Raw genomic sequence first — 22,286 nt, 5'->3', positions numbered from 1 at the left:
ATTGAGGAAAATGATCCAATATTACATATCTGTGAGTGGCAAAAGTATGTGAACCTCTAATATTAGCAGTTAATTTGAAGTTGAAATTAGAGTCAGCTGTTTTCAATCAGTGGGATGACAATCAGGTGTGAGTGGGCACCCTGTTTTATTCAAAGAACAGGGCTCTATCAAAGTCTGATCTTCACAACATGTTTGTGGAAGTGTATCATGGCAGGAACAAAGGAAATTTCTGAGGAACTCAGAAAAAGCGTTGTTGATGCTCATCAGGCTGGAAAAGGTTACAAAACCATCTCTAAACAGTTTGGACTCTACTAATCCACAGTCAGACAGATTGTGTACAAATGGAGGAAATTCAAGACCATTGTTATCCTCCTCAGGAGTGGTCGACCAACAAAGATCACTCCAAGAGCAAGGTGTGTAATAGTCGGCAAGGTTACAAAGGACCCCAGGGTAACTTCAAAGCAACTGAAGGCCTCTCTCACATTAGCTAATGTTAATATTCATGAGTCCACCATCAGGAGAACACTGAACAACAATGGTGTGCATGGCAGGGTTGCAAGGAGAAAGCCACTGCTCTCCAAAAAGAACATTGCTGCTCATCTGCAATTTGCTAAAGATCATGTGGACAAGCCAGAAGGCTATTGGAAAAACATTTTTTGGATGGATGAGACCAAAATAGAACTTTTTGGTTTAAATGAGAAGCGTTATGTTTGGAGAAAGGAAAACACTGCATTCCAGCATAAGAACCTTATCCCATCTGTGAAACATGGTGGTGGTAGTATCATGGTTTGGGCCAGTTTTGCTGCATGTGGGCCAGGACGGCTTGCCGTCATTGATGGAACAATGAATTGTGAATTATACTAGCGAATTCTAAAGGAAAATGTCAGGACATCTGCCCATGAACTGAATCTCAAGAGAAGGTGGGTCATGCAGCAAGACAATGACCCTAAGCACACAAGTTGTTCTACCAAAGAATGGTTAAAGAAGAATAAAGTTAATGTTCTGGAATGACCAAGTCAATGTCCTGACCTCAGTCCAGTGGAAATGTTGTGGAAGGACCTGAAGCGAGCAGTTCATATGAGGAAACCCACCAACATCCAAGAGTTGAAGCTGTTCTGTACAGAGGAATGGGCTAAAATTCCTCCAAGCTGGTGCGCAGGACTGATCAACAGTTACCGGAAACGTTTAGTTGCAGTTATTGCTGAACAAGGGGGTCACACCAGATACTGAAAGCAAAGGTTCACATACTTTTGCCACTCATAGTGGCATTCATTTTTCTCAATAAATAAATGACCAAGTATGCTATTTTTGTCTCATTTGTTTAACTAGGTTCTCTTTATCTACTTTTAGGACTTGTGTGAAAATCTGATGATGTTTTAGGTCATATTTATGCAGAAATAGAGAAAATTCTAAAGGGTTCACAAACTTTCAGGCACCACTGTACATCCTCTAGATATATGAAGGTATAAGTTTATAACATATATGAAATACCCATAGTATGTATATGTATTAAAAATATATATATATATATGAGGATTTTTTATATGGTGTTATATGTGGCAGCCATATAAAACCATATTTGTATGGGCTAGACATACGAGGGTAAGTCATAAAGTTCTAAGACAGATGTTATAATTTCAAAAGGTGTGAAAGACATCCCCCAGAATTCTACAAAGAAGGAATTCTCTGATGGAAACACCGCTTGCAGAAGTGTTAAGACTTAAATGGAGGATATGTAGAGAAATAGCTTTGTTATTTTCATAAATAAAGATTTTTTTTCAATTTGTCTTCGAACTTTTTGACTTACCCTTGTATGTCACTATATGAAATTGTTCCAATTTCTAATAGGTTTTATATATGTTTTATATTCATACAGTATGTATGTTTTTACCTCCTGAAGTACATATATTTCAGATATGGAAATTCAACATATGTACATATACAACACCAATTCCAAAAAAGTTGGGACAAAGTACAAATTGTAAATAAAAACGGAATACAATAATTTACAAATCTCAAAAACTGATATTGTATTCACAATAGAACATAGACAACATATCAAATGTCGAAAGTGAGACATTTTGAAATTTCATGCCAAATATTGGCTCATTTGAAATTTCATGACAGCAACACATCTCAAAAAAGTTAGGACAGGGGCAATAAGAGACTGGAAAAGTTAAAGGTACAGAAAAGGAACAGCTGGAGGACCAAAATGCAACTCATTAGGTCAATTGGCAATAGGTCATGACTGGGTATAAAAAGAGCATCTTGGAGTGGCAGCGGCTCTCAGAAGTAAAGATGGGAAGAGGATCACCAATCCCCCTAATTCTGCGCCAACAAATAGTGGAGCAATATCAGAAAGGAGTTTGACAGTGTAAAATTGCAAAGAGTTTGAACATATCATCATCTACAGTGCATAATATCATCAAAAGAGTCAGAGAATCTGGAAGAATCTCTGTGCGTAAGGGTCAAGGCCGGAAAACCATACTGGGTGCCCGTGATCTTCGGGCCCTTAGACAGCACTGCATCACATACAGGCATGCTTCTGTATTGGAAATCACAAAATGGGCTCAGGAATATATCCAAAGAACATTATCTGTGAACACAATTCACCGTGCCATCCGCCATTGCCAGCTAAAACTCTATAGTTCAAAGAAGAAGCCGTATCTAAACATGATCCAGGAGTGGAGACGTCTTCTCTGAGCCAAGGCTCATTTAAAATGGACTGTGGCAAAGTGGAAAACTGTTCTGTGGTCAGACGAATCAAAATTTGAAGTTCTTTATGGAAATCAGGGACGCCGTGTCATTCGGACTAAAGAGGAGAAGGACGACCCAAGTTGTTATCAGTGCTCAGTTCAGAAGCCTGCATCTCTGATGATATGGGGTTGCATTAGTGCATGTGGCATGGGCAGCTTACACATCTGGAAAGACACCATCAATGCTGAAAAGTATATCCAGGTTCTAGAGCAACATATGCTCCCATCCAAACGACATCCCTTTCAGGGAAGACCTTGCATTTTCCAACATGACAATGCCAAACCACATACTGCATCAATTACAGCATCATGGCTGCGTAGAAGAAGGGTCCGGGTACTGAACTGACCAGCCTCCAGTCCAGATCTTTCACCCATAGAAAACATTTGGCGTATTATAAAACAGAAGATATGACAAAAAAGACCTAAGACAGTTGAGCAACTAGAATCCTACATTAGACAAGAATGGGTTAACATTCCTATCCCTAAACTTGAGCAACTTGTCTCCTCAGTCTCCAGACGTTTACAGACTGTTGTAAAGAGAAAAGGGGATGTCTCACAGTGGTAAACATGGCCTTGTCCCAACTTTTTTGAGATATGTTGTTGTCATGAAATTTAAAATCACCTAATTTTTCTCTTTAAATGATATATTTTCTCAGTTTAAACATTTGATATGTCATCTATGTTCTATTCTGGATAAAATATGGAATTTTGAAACTTCCACATCATTGCATTCCATTTTTATTTCCAATTTGTACTTTGTCCCAACTTTTTTGGAATCGGGTTGTATTACATTTGCATATGGGCACCCTCAGGAAACACCCAATCTCCTGATTGGCGCATTCTACTTGGCCACTTGACTGCGGATGGTGCCCAGAAGTCAGACTTACAGATACTCCAAGTTTGTCCATGAATCTAGCCCAATAACCTAGATGAGAACTGGGGTCCCTGATCACACAGTATGTCCTCGGGGATCTCGTAGTACCTGAAGACATGGTTGAATATGAGTTCCACTGTTTTGAGGGCTGTGGGTAGGCCAGGCAAGGGGATAGTTTCAGTGCTTTGGAAAACTGATCTATAACTACCATGATTACTGTGTTATCTTGTGATTTGGGTAGATCTGTGATGAAGTTGATAGCCAGGTGTGACCATGATCTCTGGGGTGGGGGTAGTGGCAGGAGTTTACTAGTGGGTGGAGCTTGGGGCACCTTGGTTTGTGCACAAACAGAACAGTAAGATATGAACTGGTTGATGTCAGATCTCATGTTCTCCCACCAATACTTTGTCCTGATAAGTTGATAAGTGCGTTGGCTATTTGGGTGTCCCATGGCAGGAGGCAAATATGCCCACATGATCAGATGACCTCTGTACTGTGATGGAACGAATGTGAGACCTGGAGGACAGGTTTCAGGCGGGTTGTGTGGTTGGTTCTGGGCCAGTTCCTTGTCAATGTCCTAGGAGAGAGCATTCACAAAGCACTTGGGGAGCAGGATGGATGTGGACTCTGGGTTGATTGTTGTAGAGGCATGAATTCAGGACAGAGTGTCAGCTTTAGTATTCTGGGAACCAGGATGGTATGCGATGGTGAATTGGAATCTGGTTAAAAAAAACAAAACAGAACAACAACAAAAAAAACCTGCCCAACATGCCTGTTGTGGGTTCAGATGCTTAGCTGCCTTGAGATATTCAAGACTCTTGTGGTCAGTGAAAATGACAAATGGATGTTCAGTCCCTCAAGTCAATGTTTTCATTCCTCCAAGGCCAACTTAATCACCAACAGTTCTCTGTTCCCAATGTCATAGTTCTGTTCATTTGGTGTAAGTTTCCTTGAGAAGAACGCCACAGGGCGCAGCTTGAATTTCTCCCTGAAGCGCTGGGACAGGACTCTTCTGACTCCAGTTTCAGAAGCATATACTTCAACTGTAATATTCTATTGTATAATCTTGTATATAATGTATATTATACATATCTAATTCTGATCATTAGTGGTAATTAATGGCTGATGTTGACCTGCCTATTAATCCTTATCTTAACATATGCATAAAACATTAAAAAAGGTGAAATTCAGCAGACTTTTTATGGTTTATGAGTCACAGAAAGAGCAGTCTGTACAGTTGGGTATCAAGCAAGTTCTCTCTCTCTCTCTCTCTCTCTCTCTCTCTCCACACACACACACACACACACACACACACACACACACACACACACACACACACAAAAAAAAAGTTATCTTTTGAACATTGTGCTGAGCTTGTTATACCATCCTCTGTGTTAGCCAAACCCATTTTATAAACCTGGCTATAAAAGCTTCATTTAATAATTGAACAGAGCAGTGTGTGACAAGGAAATCTGTTGCTTCAAGTGATCATTAACTCGCATTTGTCTCTGTTTTATTTCTGATGGACAGTATGTTACTTCTTATCAGTTTTTGCCAGTGGGGCAGCTCCCTGATCATTTCGTCGACATGAACATGGGGAGTCGCTTCAGATAAATTTGCCCACAAAGAGAATCTAGCCAAGCCAGAGAGGAAAACCACTTGCATTCACTGAACAAGTATTACTTTGCTGATCTTTATTGCATAGACTTTGTAGAAACCGACGATGTCTATTAAAATCTAACTTTACAGAAGACCAACAAAAAGCGCCAGGCAAATCTGTAACATGTAACACTGGGATTGTGTATAGAAGGCTAAAAAGAGCTGTTTGATTTTTTGACAGTGGCATGAACGCGTGACTTTGTTGTGTCATTAGAAACCATGGCTGGCGGTGGAGGTCCAACAGCTACATTCTCAGTCTGGGACTATGTGGTGTTTGCCAGTATGGTCTTGGGAACTGCTGGCATTGGGCTCTTTCAATCTTTCCGAAGCCGTAAGGATAACAGCAGTGCTGAGTTCTTGCTGGGAGGCCGTCAGATGACAGCAGTGCCAGTCGCCATGTCCCTCACGGCCAGCTTCATGTCTGGGATCACAGTAATTGGCACTCCTGCAGAGGCCTACAGATATGGCACAGCTTTCTGGCTCTTTGCCTTTTCCTACACCATCATGTCCATCATCACTGCAGAGATATTTGTGCCTCTCTTCTATCGACTCAGCATCACAAGTATATATGAGGTAAGAGAACTAGCCAAATAGGGAAAATGTATGTAGAAGTGAACACACAGCCAAAAACAGGGAAGCCCAAAACCTTTTGGGGTAGTTAAGTCACAAGTAACATTAATTTTGTTTTCAGATCCCTTTTGGGTCAAAAAGAAATGTAGGGGAATAAAATTACCATAATAGTAAAATTCTACAATATTATGTTAAAATTGTGCTTTTCTAAATCAAGTTGTTTCATAGTCTCCTGTATTTTTTAAAATAGAATATTCAATGCCCTAGGTTTTCATAGCATATATAAAAATAATATCTTACATTATTCCATTTTACCTTAGATTATTCTATTTATGACATAAATATACAAATTGGGGGCGGCACGGTGGTGTAGTGGTTAGCGCTGTCGCCTCACAGCAAGAAGGTCCTGGGTTCGAGCCCCGGGGCTGGCGAGGGCCTTTCTGTGTGGAGTTTGCATGTTCTCCCCGTGTCCGCGTGGGTTTCCTCCGGGTGCTCCGGTTTCCCCCACAGTCCAAAGACATGCAGGTTAGGTTAACTGGTGACTCTAGATTGACCGTAGGTGTGAATGTGAGTGTGAATGGTTGTCTGTGTCTATGTATCAGCCCTGTGATGACCTGGCGACTTGTCCAGGGTGTACCCTGCCTTTCGCCCGTAGTCAGCTGGGATAGGTTCCAGCTTGCCTGCGACCCTGTAGAAGGATAAAGCGGCTAGAGATAATGAGATGAGATATACAAATTGTTGACAGTGTAGGAACCAAATTAAAAAAAAAAGTTTGTCTTTATAAATGATTTTAAAACCATTTTCTTTTCAGTACTTGGAGCTACGCTTCAATAAGGCTATTCGAGTGATTGGAACAGCTTTATACATAATCCAGACAGTGAGTTTAGTTTTCATTTATTTATGGCTAACACTTTCATGCATTTTAATAACCTAAATTGTTTGTATTGCAGTGGAAAAGCCATGTGCGCACATTGTTTTTCCATAATGTAATTACCTGATGCACTGCTATCCAAAGTAATGGATACCGTCATAAATGAAAAATGGTCTTAAATGAAAACCCAGCAGGTCAGTGGCTAATTACCTAATGTCTGTTTCTCTGTCTACAAGGTTTTGTACACAGGCATGGTGATCTATGCCCCAGCGCTTGCCCTCAGTCAGAGTAAGTCTTGTTTCAAATGACAATGTCCAAGAATATTTTACATTTAATAAGATTTGTATAATTTTCAAATTGCGAAAAGGAATTTTATTAGTTTATATAACGACTACACTCTCACAGAGCTATCAGGAATGATACCTGTGCAAAAAAGATAAATATGTACTTGCTGATAAGAACAAAGGTGTTTATCTCCACAGACATACAACATCCAAATGCCAGAAATATACCAAGTATTTGATCATTACTCAAGTTTTGAATCACATAGTTACATATAAAAATTACTTATGTAAAAATAAAAATATTAAGTCAATGTAAAAAATATTAAGGCTAAAGCATCCATTCTAAATAGGTCTTGAGGTTCTGATATAGAGTATGTTTTCTAAAGTGCTCTTTGCTTGTATTGTAGTTACTGGCCTGAACCTTTGGGGAGTGGTGGTGGCCATAGGTGTCGTCTGCATCATCTATTGCACCCTGGTCAGTTACAACATGTTACTCAGTGTCAGAACTTGATGCATCGATGTTGATAATTGTATCAAGCATCAGTCCTATGCCATTTATTCATACTCATTTATTCATATTTGTATAAAAAATGTTCAGATATCAACACCTGATACCATGTGATACTATGTCACGTAAGCCTGTGTCTGGATGTAGTTCACAATTAATTATGTCAATCAAAGCAAAACATACTTTTTAGCAAAACAAACTGCTCTGTGAAGAAATCAAAAAGAGTTACTACAGCATCTTTCTGCAATACAAGTAAGCTGATAAAACAACTTATAGCATTTAAACAGTATATTCAGTTGATAGTGTGAGGTTGGCAGATCAGAGTGTGCACAAAATTAACAGTGAACATAGTCATTAGAAATGAGGACAAGCTGAAGTGATTTGCATGGACACAAAGGTATTCATGAGCATGGATCAGTGATGTGGGCGTGCAGAGAAACTAGCATGTATGATAGCACTTCAGTTCGACAAGCACAGAGCACACGCTTGAGTCATGCTCAATGCCCTTTCCCTTAACTCATGGTCCGGTAGGTGAAATAGGCTTATCAAATCAGTTTCATGTAAAAAGAGATCAGTCTCATACAGTGGAGGAAATAATTATTTGATCCCTTGCTGATTTTGTAAGTTTGTCTACTGACAAAGAAATGAACATTCTATAATTTTAATGGTAGGTTTATTTTAACTGTGAGAGACAAAACATCAAAAAGAAAATCCAGAAAATAACTTCATATAAGGGCGGCACGGTGGTGTAGTGGTTAGCGCTCTCGCCTCACAGTAAGAAGGTCCGGGTTCGAGCCCCGTGGCCGGCGAGGGCCTTTCTGTGTGGAGTTTACATGTTCTCCCCGTGTCCGCGTGGGTTTCCTCCGGGTGCTCCGGTTTCCCCCACAGTCCAAAGACATGCAGGTTAGGCTAACTGGTGACTCTAAATTGACCGTAGGTGTGAATGTGAGTGTGAATGGTTGTTTGTCTATGTGTCAGCCCTGTGATGATCTGGCGACTTGTCCAGGGTGTACCCCGCCTTTCGCCCGTAGTCAGCTGGGATAGGCTCCAGCTTGCCTGCGACCCTGTAGAACAGGATAGAGTGGCTAGAGATAATGAGATGAGATGAGAACTTCATATAAAAGATGTAAACTGATTTGCATTTCTTTGTGTGAAATAAGTATTTGAACCCTCTAGCAAACAAGACTTAGTATTTGGTGGCAAAACCCTTGTTGGCAAGCACAGCGGTCAGACGTTTCTTGTAGTTGATGACCAGGTTTGCGCACGTCAGGAGGAAATTTTGGTCCACTCCTCTTTGCAGATCATCTCTAGATCATTAAGGTTTTGAGGCTGTTGCTTCGCAACTTGGAGCTTCAGCTCCCTCCATAGGTTTTCTATGGGATTAAGGTCCGGAGACTGGCTAGGACACTCCATGACCTTAATGTGCTTCTTCTTGAGCCACTCCTTTGTTGCCTTGGCTGTATGTTTTGGGTCATTGTCGTGCTGGAAGACCCATCCATGACCCATTTTCAGTGTCCTGGCAGAGGGAAGGAGGTTGTCACTCAGGATTTTACGGTACATGGCCGCATCCATTCTTCCGTTGATGCGGTGAAGTAGTCCTGTGCCCTTAGCAGAGAAACATCCCCAAAGCATAATGTTTCCACCTCCATGCTTGACAGTGGGGATAGTGTTCTTCAGGTCATAGTCAGCATTTTTCTTCCTCCAAACACGGTGAGTTGAGTTAATGCCAAAGAGCTCGATTTTGGTCTCATCTGACCACAGCACCTTCTCCCAGTCACTCTCAGAATCATTCAGGTGTTCATTGGCAAACTTCAGACAGGCCTGCACATGTGCCTTCTTGAGCAGGGGGACCTTGCGGGCACTGCAGGATTTTAATCCATTACGGCGTAATGTGTTACCAATGGTTTTCTTGGTGACTATGGTCCCAGCTGCCTTAAAATCATTCACAAGCTCCTCCTGTATAGTTCTAGGCTGATCTCTCACCTTTCTCGTGATCCTTGATACCCCATGAGGTGAGATCTTGCGTGGGGCCCCAGACTGGGTTCGATTGATGGTCATTTTGTATTTCTTCCATTTTTGAACTATTGCACCAACAGTTGTCTCCTTCTCACCCAGCTTCTTGCTTATGGTTTTGTAGCCCAGTCCTAGTCTGGCTAACGTGACTTCAAAGCTCTGCGAGCATTTGGTCTGGCAAAGATATTAAGCCCAACTGTTTCCCAAAGGCGTGGTTGACCCGCCTCCCTGAAATGCCTCAGTTTGCTACTGGTCGAAGCCAGAAAAGGCCGTGACGAAGCTTAAACCAATCACATCACTCTTTCCTCTGACATATGTGACGCGACGGAAACTGCTTGAGTAACAGGAAGAAGATAAATACCTCCAGGGCTGCTCTTTGCTCCGTTTTCAATGAGAACTTCCCGTTGAATGCTTTCAATACAGCATCTCTCGCTGTGTCAAAGGCTTGCCGCTGCTCCATGTTCATAATGTTTCTAGTGAATGAAGCGGTTCTGGCATAGATTCTGTAAACAATTTATGGCTTCCGGTCGCAGTTCTACTACGTCACTGCCTTGAACACGCCTCTACCCAGGGCCATTGGAGATGCTCAAAGTTGATTGGCTCCAGATTTTTTGGGAGCTTGGAAGAGCTGGAGATAGCTTGCCTTGCCAGACTAAGCTCACAACAGGCCCTCGTGTTGCGTCACACTTACGATGGGCGGGCCCAGGCTAGCCCAGTCCAGCCTTGTGCAGCTCTACAATCTTGTCCCTGACATCCTTAGACAGCTCTTTGGTCTTGCCCATGCTGGAGAGGTTGGAGTCTAATTGATTGATTGATTGATTGATTCTGTGGACAGGTGTCTTTTATACAGGTGTCAATTTAAGACAGCTGTCTTTAATGCAGGTAACGAGTTGATTAGGAGTGTCTAACTGGTCTGTAGGAGCCAGAACTTTTAATGGTTGGTAGGGGATCAAATACTTATTTCACTCAACGAAATGCAAATCAATTTAAATATTTTATAAAATGTGATTTTCTGGATTTTCTTTTTGATATTCTATCTCTCACTGTTAAAATAAACCTACCCTTAAAGGGCTGATGACACGAAAATGACTCTATGCAATTTCTTAAATAAACTATACAACATGGCAAACGTGTTAGATTTCTTGTCTGTGAATATTCTCAGTCATCCAGGTCATAGTAACTATGGGTGGTAAAAGAGAGCAACTGGACTTGCTTGAAAATTCTTGAAGACATTTCACCTCTCATCCGAAAGGCTTCTTCAGTTCTGAAGAAGAACTGAAGAAGCCTTTCGGATGAGAGGTGAAACGTCTTCAAGAATTTTCAAGCAAGTCCAGTTGCTCTCTTTTACCACCCATAGTGTTAGATTTCTGTTATAATTACGTGAAAAGAAGCTGTTGTTACGCGAATATCCAACTTTTAATTGCACAGCGCAAGAAAACTGGGTCCGTGGCTCACGGCCATGTTGTGACGTCAGCGGAAGAACATGCTGCGGTTCACTGGCTGTTCTACTCTGGTTCTACTCAATGGAAATGGCACATGAAAACGCCGGTGAACTCTCTAGTGCTAGCTCTTCCTCTTCTGGGAGTCTAGAATTGTGTTGATCTCTTCCGAATAGAATCTATGATAGCCTACCCTCTTTACCCTTTGCCTCTCGTTGCTAGGTGGCAGTTACATGAAAGCCACAAGCTTTCACAAGCAAATACATGACTGATATCACGCCGACTTTATGGTTACATTTATGATTATCATGTAGAATCTATAGCTCTACGTACCTTTATCTTATGTCGTTTCACAACACATGTTCTGACAGAAGGACTGTCTTTGGATCCGGCATAGCTACTAGAAGACCCCCTCCGGAATACTGGCAGTGTTGCCAGATTGGGAGGTTTCCCGCCCAGTTGGGTGGTTTCAAGTGCATTTTGGTGGGTTTTGAACATATTTTGGGCTGTAAAACTTCAGCAGTATCTGGCAACAGATACTGCTGACGTTCTCCAGCCCAAAATATGTTCAAAACCCACCAAAATGCACTTGAAACTGCCCAACTGGGCGGGAAACCTCCCAATCTGGCAACACTGTGTAGGCACTGCTGATGGTAGTAACACACGTTTGTGCTGAACTGCACACCCAAGAGATTCTTTTAAGCTGGGAAGGGTGTCAAAACAATCCAAATCGAAGTGTTCAGAGCACAGGACGGATGTTGGTGAGGGCTCCCACTTGTCACGAGTGCGCCTGACTTGCTTCACCCACTTCGCATGCAGCTTGGGATCTCTGGGAAACTTGAATAAACTTACCCCATCCTTGTGGGTTTTGGAGCAAAAGCCGGCAACACAACACGAAGGCATAATAACTATATATATATATATATATATATATATATATATATATATATATATATATATATATATATATAATAATGTATAATAAAAATACTAATAATGATAAACTGAACACCTGCCGCTTCAACAACAAACTGGTAAGTTAGGAGGAAGGTTCTTTCGCTGACGTCATATAGCTCCTCCTCCTTCGTCTCCTGGGTGCTGCAGCCCCGTCAAATTTGCCCAAATAGCCGCGTTTTTTATCATAACTTGTAAAATAGGCGCCTTCGTGAATTAATATATGGATCATCGGGAATTACTTTTTATGTTATAAAACATCGCCAAAGATGTCAAAAACGTGTCATCAGCACTTTAAAACTAGACTGCATTTCTGCAGAGAAAATGCAAAGTGTGCTTGCTGAGCTGTAGCAAAACAGCTATCATGCTAGCATACTAAAAGCTATCATGCCAACATGCTAACAACTAACATACTAACAGTTAGCATACTAACATGCTAACAGCTAGCATATTAATGTTAATGCTAACATGCTAACAGATAACATGCTAACAGCTAGCATTCTAACATGCTAATGATTAACATGCTATTTGTTAAAATTCTAACACTTTAAGGCTAATATGCTGACAGTTATCATGCTAACAGCTAACATGCTAATGGCTAGTATGTTAACTTTTAGCATGCTAACATGGTGAGGGTGACATGCTAACAGCTAACATGCTAACAGTTAGCATGCTAACATGCTCAGGCGAATTCGCTAACAGCAAATATGTGAACTCTGCATGCTACCATGCTAATCCTAACATGTTAACAGCTCTCATGATAACATGCTAATGGTGAACATGCTAACAACTCGTGAGCTAACAGCAGGCATGATATCATAATGGGTAACATGCTAACAGCTAGCATGGTAACACGTGAATGCTTATATGTTAATTGCTATCGTGTGTGCGTGTAAGTATTCCTAATAAAGTGGCCATTGAGTTGAAGTTGATTTGCTGTCAAAGTCTCAAATGAGCAGATCCTTGCCAAATGCATCATCACCTATGGGGCAGTGGCGGCTGGTAGTCTTTCAAACAGGGGAGGCTGGTCGGTTACGATATTTCCAGATTTTAAAAGAAAAAACACATCAATTTTGCCCATACTCTTGCCTGTGATCTGGCTGATTGTTGGCAGGGTCACAAACTGTGAAATAACAGGTTCTTTTGGCCCATTAGCCTACTGTCCAATATACATGATGGTGGTGTTGGGGGGGGTATATTTTAACATTTTATATTTTAAAATTGTGGCATGTTGTTTAAAAATTGATCATTATTGAAAGCAGCTCTTTGTCAGGAACCTCAGCAGTAATAGCAGTGTGTTCTGGAATAGGCACAAGCACTGACCTTGGGGAGCCAAACATTTCATTCAATGACACTTTCCCTATATTTTACTTATTTTGACTGAGAAATGTTTTATTGACAATTTTGATAACCCTTCACTTTTAATCCAGGTCTGTAGTGTGAAATGTTCTCGGCTGTGTTTTTGTTTAAAAATGTTTTCCAAATTGTAGCTGTGTTTAATTCATATCCAGAGAAATATATATTCCAATATAATATACTCAGCATAAACATTTTAAATAGATTCTATATTTTTGGTCCATCCATGACATATTACTAAAGTAGCCTATTTACTGTTGTTGATGTGGGTCACTTGCTGTTAGCCAATTCACTTTCTCGTACCAGGAGAGCTGAAAGGAACGAGTATTATTCCCTACCTTTTTCACCAAGTCAATTTGAGGCGTTGGTCTACCCTGCTCTTTAATTTTAATTTTTTCCTCGAAAGGAAGACTGGCAAATGGCTTCGCCAAAATTAAATCAGCAATGCTTGGCATCCGTGCGCAGCTTTCTTGCTAGCTGACTAGCCCCCTCAAGTTCAAGTTCAGTCACTCAAATAAACAAAATTTCTGGAACTAAGATAGCAAACTTGACAACACTATATTTACACTTTATTTACAATGAAAATATATACAAACTAAAAAAGCTGGTAGAAACCGTATGTAATGAATGAAATCGAAATGTAAGCTGATCTCTTACAATACACCACAGCACTTGCGAATCCGCATGGGACTGAACTGAGATTCACCGCTGCCTGTCTATAGTTGAAACGAGCTGTCAATCAAAGAAAATATCCGGCCGCTTTCACCAATCACCAGTCTCCTCGCGGAAACTGCCATGTCCCTCCCACTGTGAGGCTCGGAGTCCGTGGGCGGGCATTTTCGCAATATTTGTCCAATAACCGTCTTGCATTTTGAGATTGACAAGCGCATAGCTCCCAAATGCCACTGAAGTCCACTGAGGCTGGAAGTCCGTGAGACTCTGTGGGCAGGCATTTTCGCAGTATTTGTCCAATCACCGTCTTGCATTTTGAGATTGACAAGCGCATAGCTCCCAAATGCCATTGAAGTGCACTGAGGCTGGGCTGCATCGCGTGGTCACGAGGGGGAAAAACTCACGCTCACATTCGGCGAACTTGGGAAAGTTATAACAGAATGATTTTGCACTGTAGTTGGGTTGAGCACATATATTTCTATGATTCTGAATCTGAAATAGCAATGTTATAAGGTCGGCTATAACATAAGCCTAGCGCAATTCATCCTATACGATATTCGTCATTTTTAGAGGAGACTGAGCCTCCCTCGTTGTCTTAGAGCAATCGCCCGTGCTATGGGGGAAGGGAGGAATGACTTAGTCAAGCTTCCACTGATTAGCGGCAAAATGGAGAAAAAATGGACGGATGAAAGCAAGACAAAGACGAGTGCGGGTCAGAACCGATGTCATGTGTGTTATGGGTGATTTGGCCTGAGGTGCCATATGAAGTTTGGTGGATGTGTGGTGAAGTGTTACTGAGCAAAACTCCATTCATTTGAATGGGGCCAAAAATCAATGGAAGCCTATGGAGGTAAAAAGAGATGCATGAAAACCATGGAAAAGACGAGTGCAGGTCTCAGATGAGGGGATGGATCTGTGCGGGGACTTGGCCTGAGGCATCAAGTGAAGTTTCTTGAAGTTTGGTCACTTGGTTAAAAAAATTGATGTAGAGTGAAAGTTTTTCTCCTGAAACACCATTCATTTTCATTGGGGCCAAAAATCAATGCAAGCCTATGGAGGAAAAAGGGATGAGCAAAAAGAAAGGAAAAATGAGTGCAGATCAGAACCGATTGCATGTATGTGTCGGGGGAGTTGGCCTGAAGTATCACATGAGGTTTGATGCATCTGCGATGGAGCGTGTCCGAATAGGACGATTCGATTCATGTGCCCTATTCATTCTCTATGGGAAAAAATCAAAAGAAAAACAACAAGAACAAGAGAATGGGCATGTTGATCCTAAAGCCAACTCCCCTGATACATACATGCAATTGGTTCTGACCTGCACTCATATTTTTCCTTTCTTTTTGCTCATCCCTTTTTCCTCCATAGGCTTGCATTGATTTTTGGCCCCATTGAAAATGAATGGTGTTTCAGGAGAAAAACTTTCACTCTCCATCAATTTTTTTAACCAAGTGACCAAACTTCAAGAAACTTCACTTGATGCCTCAGGCCAAGTCCCCGCACAGATCCATCCCCTCATCTGAGACCTGCACTCGTCTTTTCCTTGGTTTTCACGCATCTCTTTTTACCTCCATAGGCTTCCATTGATTTTTGGCCCCATTCAAATGAATGGAGTTTTGCTCAGTAACACTTCACCACACATCCACCAAACTTCATATGGCACCTCAGGCCAAATCACCCATCACACACATAATATTGGTTCTGACCCGCACTCATCTTTGTCTTGCTTTCATCCATCCATTTTTTCTCCATTTTGCCGCTAATCAATGGAAGCTTGACTGAGTCATTCCTCCCTTCCCCCATAGGTGATGATGCATTTGGCAAGGATCTGCTCATTTGAGACTTTGACAGCAAATCAACTTCAACTCAATGGCCACTTTATTAGGAATACTTACACGCACACACGATAGCAATTAACATATAAGCATTCACGTGTTACCATGCTAGCTGTTAGCATGTTACCCATTATGATATCATGCCTGCTGTTAGCTCGCGAGTTGTTAGCATGTTCACCATTAGCATGTTATCATGAGAGCTGTTAACATGTTAGGATTAGCATGGTAGCATGCAGAGTTCACATATTTGCTGTTAGCAAGTTTGCCTGAACATGTTAGCATGCTAACTGTTAGCATGTTAGCTGTTAGCATGTCACCCTCAGCATGTTAGCATGCTAAAAGTTAACATACTAGCCATTAGCATGTTAGCCTGTTAGCTGTTAGCATGATAGCTGTCAGCATATTAGCCTTAAAGTGTTAGAATTTTAACAAATAGCATGCTAATCATTAGCATGTTAGAATGCTAGCTGTTAGCATGTTATCTATTAGCATGTTAGCATTAACATGTTAACATGCTAGCTTTTAGCATGTTAGTATGCTGTTATCATGTTAGTATGCTAACTGTTAGCATGCTAGTTGTTAGCATGTTGGCATTAGCATGTTGGCATGCTAGCTTTTAGCATGCTAGCATAGGGTGACCAGACGTCCCGGTTTTACCGGGGCAGTCCCGATTTGGGGTTGTGTGTCCCGAGTCCTGACAAAAGTCTGTCGGGACACGGATATGTCCCGGTTTTCGCCACTCGCGACGTTTGCGACTGAGCAGCGTGGGAATCATTAGCGGAGAAATGTCTGCATTTACTGTTTTGATGAATTGACAGGAATCGCAAACTTTCCTGGTTACTGCCCCCTGGCCCTGTGGCATGTGTGGTTATTTAGCCACATTATTCCAGACAACAGAACGTGTTGCCATGCAACAATAAAATAAACCTTAACTGGCGCGAATGTTCTTTGTCTAGCAGCTAGCAGCAGTAATGCCGCAGCAATTATGCCAAAAAGAAAATGTACCTTTTCCAAAGATTTACAGGGCACCTACCCCTTCCTCCGAGAGGTGCAGAACAATGCGCACGAAGCCTACTGCACACACTGTAAGTGTTTTGTTCTTGTACTGAGTTGGGTAGCCTATGCTGCAAATGCTGTGTGCTCCTGTGGGGGCTTTCCTCGGGCTGTCGCCCCTTTCCTCCTTTACTGCTGAAGCTGCGAGAGGCCCTTCATATAATCTTTTTTTTATTCACCTTGTTATCCCGAGATAACGACATAATTAATTCAGGATCTCGAGAAAACAACACAACTAATTCGAGATCTCGAGAAAACAAAACCGTTATTCCGAGATCTCGAGATAACAAAGCAATTATTTCATGATCTCAGCTGGATCACTGTATCTCCGTTGGTAGAGACGAAGCCGGGCCAGTCTTCTGCGGAGGTGCCGCGGACTAATTTTGAAATTATCCCTTATTAAAAGACTTAATGCAATCTCTCTCTGTGTCAACCTCTGATCAAAATATTGCCTTATTAGGTGATCGATTATTCCAGACATTCTAATGACCAAAGTTGCGTCTATACAGAATGAGAAATAGCCCCAAAGTCAGCACATCACAAGTCTCTTGGCGCACCTGAATGAACCATTTCTCAGCTGTTTACTCAAGATCATGAAATAACGGTTTTGTTTTTTCAAGATCTCGAATTAGTTGTGTTGTTTTCTCGAGATCCTGAATTAATTATGTCGTTATCTCGGGATAACAAGGTGAATAAAAAAAAAGGATTATATCCTCTCTCGGCTTCCGTAGTATATATTCTCAAATCACTTGTCTCTTTTTTGTTTCTGTTTAACATACCATTCTGACAGTTTGGCCATATTGCTGTGTTGAACAGCTTGTTGCACCTTCCATTAAAGTGTTCACTTTTGTACACATCTTCTTGCTTTATTCATTCAGTTGTGGGGAATGGTTAGTAAGGTTGATTCTGACCTAGGCTATGTTGAGGTCACATATCTACTTTTTAAGTTCATGCTATAGTGCATACAATTTTAGAGATATAGCCTACATGTGCATATGCATTCTTCTTGGTGTTCTCACAAACAGGTGAAATAAATCAGTTTAAATTTGGCCTGTGGACATAGCCTGGCCTATTCTCAGCCATTACAAAATCTGTTGTCTGACCATAATTTAACTGATCTGTATACCACTATGCTACTAGATAACAAAATGCCTGTTTGTTTTATTTCATGTGAGATGTTGATAAATGTGAGCTTCAACAAAATGATAAGAGCACCTCTCTGAGTGTCACGTTTGCGTAAAAAAAAAGGTGTGCGTGCACGAGCATGGTCGCACGCAAAAGTGTCCTGGTTTCAGACTAGGGAAATCTGGTCACCCTATGCTAGCATGATAGCTGTTCTGCTACAGCTCAGCAAGCACACTTTGCATTTTCTCTGCGGAAATGCAGTCTAGTTGAGTATTGTAGCTCTAATGTAATATGTTTACTCTAGATCTATAACATCCATATAGCAACCAAATGGGTGAAGGCAATTAGAATACTTGTTTGGCAGAGGTTGGCATTCAGTGGATGTTGTAGCAATAAACAGGACACAGTTTATTCCAAAGATACCATTTATTGAAATAGCTGACATGAATTAGCAAACTAATACTGATCAGATATAGCAACAATAGCAGCCAAGGAATACTTCAGTATAAATGGTGATACAATGTATACAAATAAGAATCAGTAGTGTATATGATAATTAAGGCACTAATGGCAGTGATGGGAATAACGGCGTTAGAAATAAACGGCGTTACTAACGGCATTACTTTTTTTAGTAACGAGTAATTTAACTAATTACTTTTTACATCGTTATAACGCCGTTCCCGTTACTTACAATAAAATACTATGCGTTACTTTATTAAAGCTGTTCTCATCTGGCATGCTGCTCGTTCAGCCTTTCTTTACTCTGCTTTCGTGTGGGGCGGGGAGACACGAGACAACGGCACAGTAAGCCAATCAGAGTAGATTTGGACAACATACGTAGGTAGGCCATGCCTACTGCGCGCTCTTTCAATCGGAAGACACAGCGATGGCGAGTGGTCAGCCCAGCACTGCGCTTTCACATTGGAAATACAGCCTTTACTTTTCATTACTTGAAATAAAAGGCAAGAGTGTTTACGTGCAATGCACATTATGTCGAGGAACAAAGCGTTTGTCCTCGTCAGTGGCCAGTAATTAGTAACATAATTTTAATAACTACAAAAATATATTACATTTGATATATGTCTTATCTCACATTGTCCCACAAAAATATTAATATAGTGTAGATAACGTTACTAATTGGTTCTGTTAAGTGTCCATTTCAGTCATTAAACACATTTAACATTCACTTTTATTATGATTACACTAATTGAATTTGATTTTTTTTGAGGGGGAATAAAATGTAACGGAATAATTACTTTCCCTGGTAATTAGTTACTTTTATGACAAAGTAACTCTGTTACTAACTCAGTTACTTTTTGGGAAAAGTAACTAGTAACTATAACTAATTACTTTTTGAAAGTAACGTGCCCAACACTGACTAATGGTAATCAGAAGTAATAAGCTATATGCCAGTGTTACAGTGTAGGGGCGAGTGGATGTTAAAATGTGATAGGGAAATCACATGTGTGTGTGTGTGTGTGTGTGTGTGTGTGTGTGTGTGTAAGAGAGTGTGTGTGTGTAGGCGTGTGTGTGTTTGTGCACAGCTGCGCACTAACGAGATGAGGAGGAGCTAGGGAGAGAGGGCGTGCACATGCGCATGACAAGGAGGACGGGAGTGAGGCTGTGAATGGAATGCGAATGGAATGCGTGAGCCTTGTGCTAGGCCTCAAAGCCAAACTTCTACTCAACCTTAGCTACTCCTGAAATCCCAATGTTGATGGGTGTAGTGCGACGGAAGGAGTTAAAAAGAGAGAGAGAGAGAGAGAACGCATGCACGATCTAACTAAATACAGATGGTAAACAAAGTAAATCAAACAACACGTGGTCTAAGACCAACTTTCATGTGAATCAAAAAGCATACATTTAAACCATAAATAAATTCAAATAAACAACACTCTTCACATTAACTAGCCACAACTAAGACTAACAATTGCCCAGATGCCAGCTTTACTTGAGATTGCGCTTGCTTGAAAGTGCGCTGTCTGTTATCCGAAGACAGCGCTGAGTGCAGGTCCAGGGAGAAAACAGTTCTGTTCCTTTCACTTTTACAGCTCGTCAGCTGAAGATCTTCAGTGTCCCGTCGGTTGTCTGGTGATCTGGAAGGAATCTTGTTTATAGTTCGTCGACATTGAGAAAGGGAAAAGGGATCCGGTCGCCTTTTCTCTTTGAAATACTGCGTGGGCTGCAGTAACTAACCGGTTCAGTTATTGTTGCAACTATAATACGATGTATTTGTATAGATCAAATACATTGACCTTTGGCTAAAGGTCCGGTATCAATAGCTTGTTCTTTGTTCTCTGTTCTTTGTTCTTTGTTCTGTAGCACAGATGCATGATGTCTCTCTTTCACGTGTGGAAATCCCCCGCCAGAGAGACAGAATTTCGATTCCACTGCGGGTTTAAAGCACAGTTGTGACGTCACTGTATTTGGTATCCGGTATCATCTCTGTATCCAATACCATTACCAGGCCCATTTCAAGCTATTTGGGGGCCCTAGGCAAAGGGGGATCTGGGGCCCATAATTATCCCCCCCTCGACGAAAGGCCTTATGGCCACCTACCCACTGAAGACTTAATAAACATCACACATATTGTAATCATTCTTACGATTTTTACTTAATAAATGAACTCTTTACATTAATATAAATAATTATCAAACCCAATTAAACACAAGAATAGACTATATATATATATATATATATATATATATATATATATATATATATATATATATATATAAATCAAATATGAAAATAAGACAAAGTAATATAAAATGTGCAAATACCACAACACTAAATATTTACAGTATATACACAAGTAGAAATAACTTCAAATGGTGATTAAATGATTACAAACATGAATAAGAATCTTAATAAGAACCAGCACACACAAAAAAGTGCAAAAGGTATAGAAAAACACATAAAAATTTTAGAATACACAACTAGAATCATGGGCAAAATGTCTAAAACTGCTGCTTGCGGGCTTTGGCTTCAGCAAAGGCAGCCACAATACCCTCCATGTCCAAAGACCTGCGGACATCACATTCAATTGACATCAGTGCCACTTTTTTACATAAATAGGCTATTTATGTAAAAAAGAACTTTCTTGTGAGCCATCCCCTGTCCTACTCCATTCATGCTCATGACACACTAGCTACTTCTGATGAAAGCCATGCAGCTCGCTGAAACTAACTCTGACTATGACATTTTGATAAACACAATAAGTTAATCTGGGAGAAGTTGACAGTCTTTCACCTATTTGTGTGGCACATATTAGAATTTTTAGCCAGTCCTTGCAAGTTTGTAAGCCTGTTGTGCATGACAACGTTTACATCACTGTTATAAACACTGTCTACAAGATAACTACCATTAACGTAAGCTAGCTACCAAATTTGCTTGTCGACCCGCTTGGTATTAATGAGTGTGTACATTCTCACTTACCAGTGTCTTGTTTTTTTCTGTCTTCCTCTTCCCTTTTCTTCTTTCTCTTCTGGCTCCCTGAGGGGTAATTTCACTTCATATTTGATTTTTTTTTTTTTTTTTGCCGCGGAGCTCTGCAACCACTTGACTGGATGGAGATGGGCATTGAGGGGTTGACAACAGACTGTCATTGCACTTTTTGGCCAAAGCATGTCGGGAGGCGCTGTTGTGCATTAGGGGCCCCCCTTCGAACTAGGGTATTTCAACAAGTGTCATTAGGCGCCGCGCTGCCGCGCTCAAAAAGTTGTCATTGCTATTGAATACATAACCAGTCGTTCAGTAGCGGGGGCCCTTCGAGGGCTGGGGCCCTAGGCAATTGCCAAGTCTGCCTACCTTGTTGCAATGGGTCTGACCATTACAGGGAGTCAGAAGAATGGGCGGAGATAGAACATGGCATCGAGTGCAGGGATTGGTGTGTTCAATGCTGTACAGTGAAAGGGAGGAGATGGTTCATAAATGGTTACTATGGCTACGGCATGGCAGTCCATCCTTACAATTCATTGTACAATTCAACTATAAAAATACAGTTTTTAACAGTAATTTTTAAATTCAGGATGAAGGGTTTATTGCTGGCAGCCCAAATAGCAACCTACATAAAAAGAGCAAATAAAATATTCCATGAAGCCCTTTCTTAAAGGAGATACACAGAACCTTTATTTTAAAATAAATTTCTGAGTGGATAGTATCTCTATCCTTGACTCTTGTATGCTGCATAAATGGGAATTTAAAATATATATATTTTTGAGAGTTAAAATCGACCGCAAAGTTGGCATTCGAGTTGCCCCGCTGACCCAGCCAGCCCTAAGTGCGTGACATCACAGCAGGAACCGATTTTAAGGC

At 41.0% G+C, this 22,286-nt stretch overlaps 1 pseudogene; it reads left to right on the top strand.

The window, feature by feature from the left end:
* The first annotated feature begins 5,508 nt into the window (after nt 1-5,508).
* Nucleotides 5,509-22,286, top strand: part of LOC132884600 (sodium-coupled monocarboxylate transporter 1-like) — a 44,329-nt pseudogene continuing 27,551 nt past the window's right edge.

This window comes from Neoarius graeffei, chromosome 4, assembly GCF_027579695.1.
Source record: "Neoarius graeffei isolate fNeoGra1 chromosome 4, fNeoGra1.pri, whole genome shotgun sequence".
Classification (NCBI taxonomy): domain Eukaryota; kingdom Metazoa; phylum Chordata; class Actinopteri; order Siluriformes; family Ariidae; genus Neoarius; species Neoarius graeffei.
Note: the sequence above shows the minus strand (reverse complement) of the source record. Positions and strands in the feature narration are given on the sequence as shown.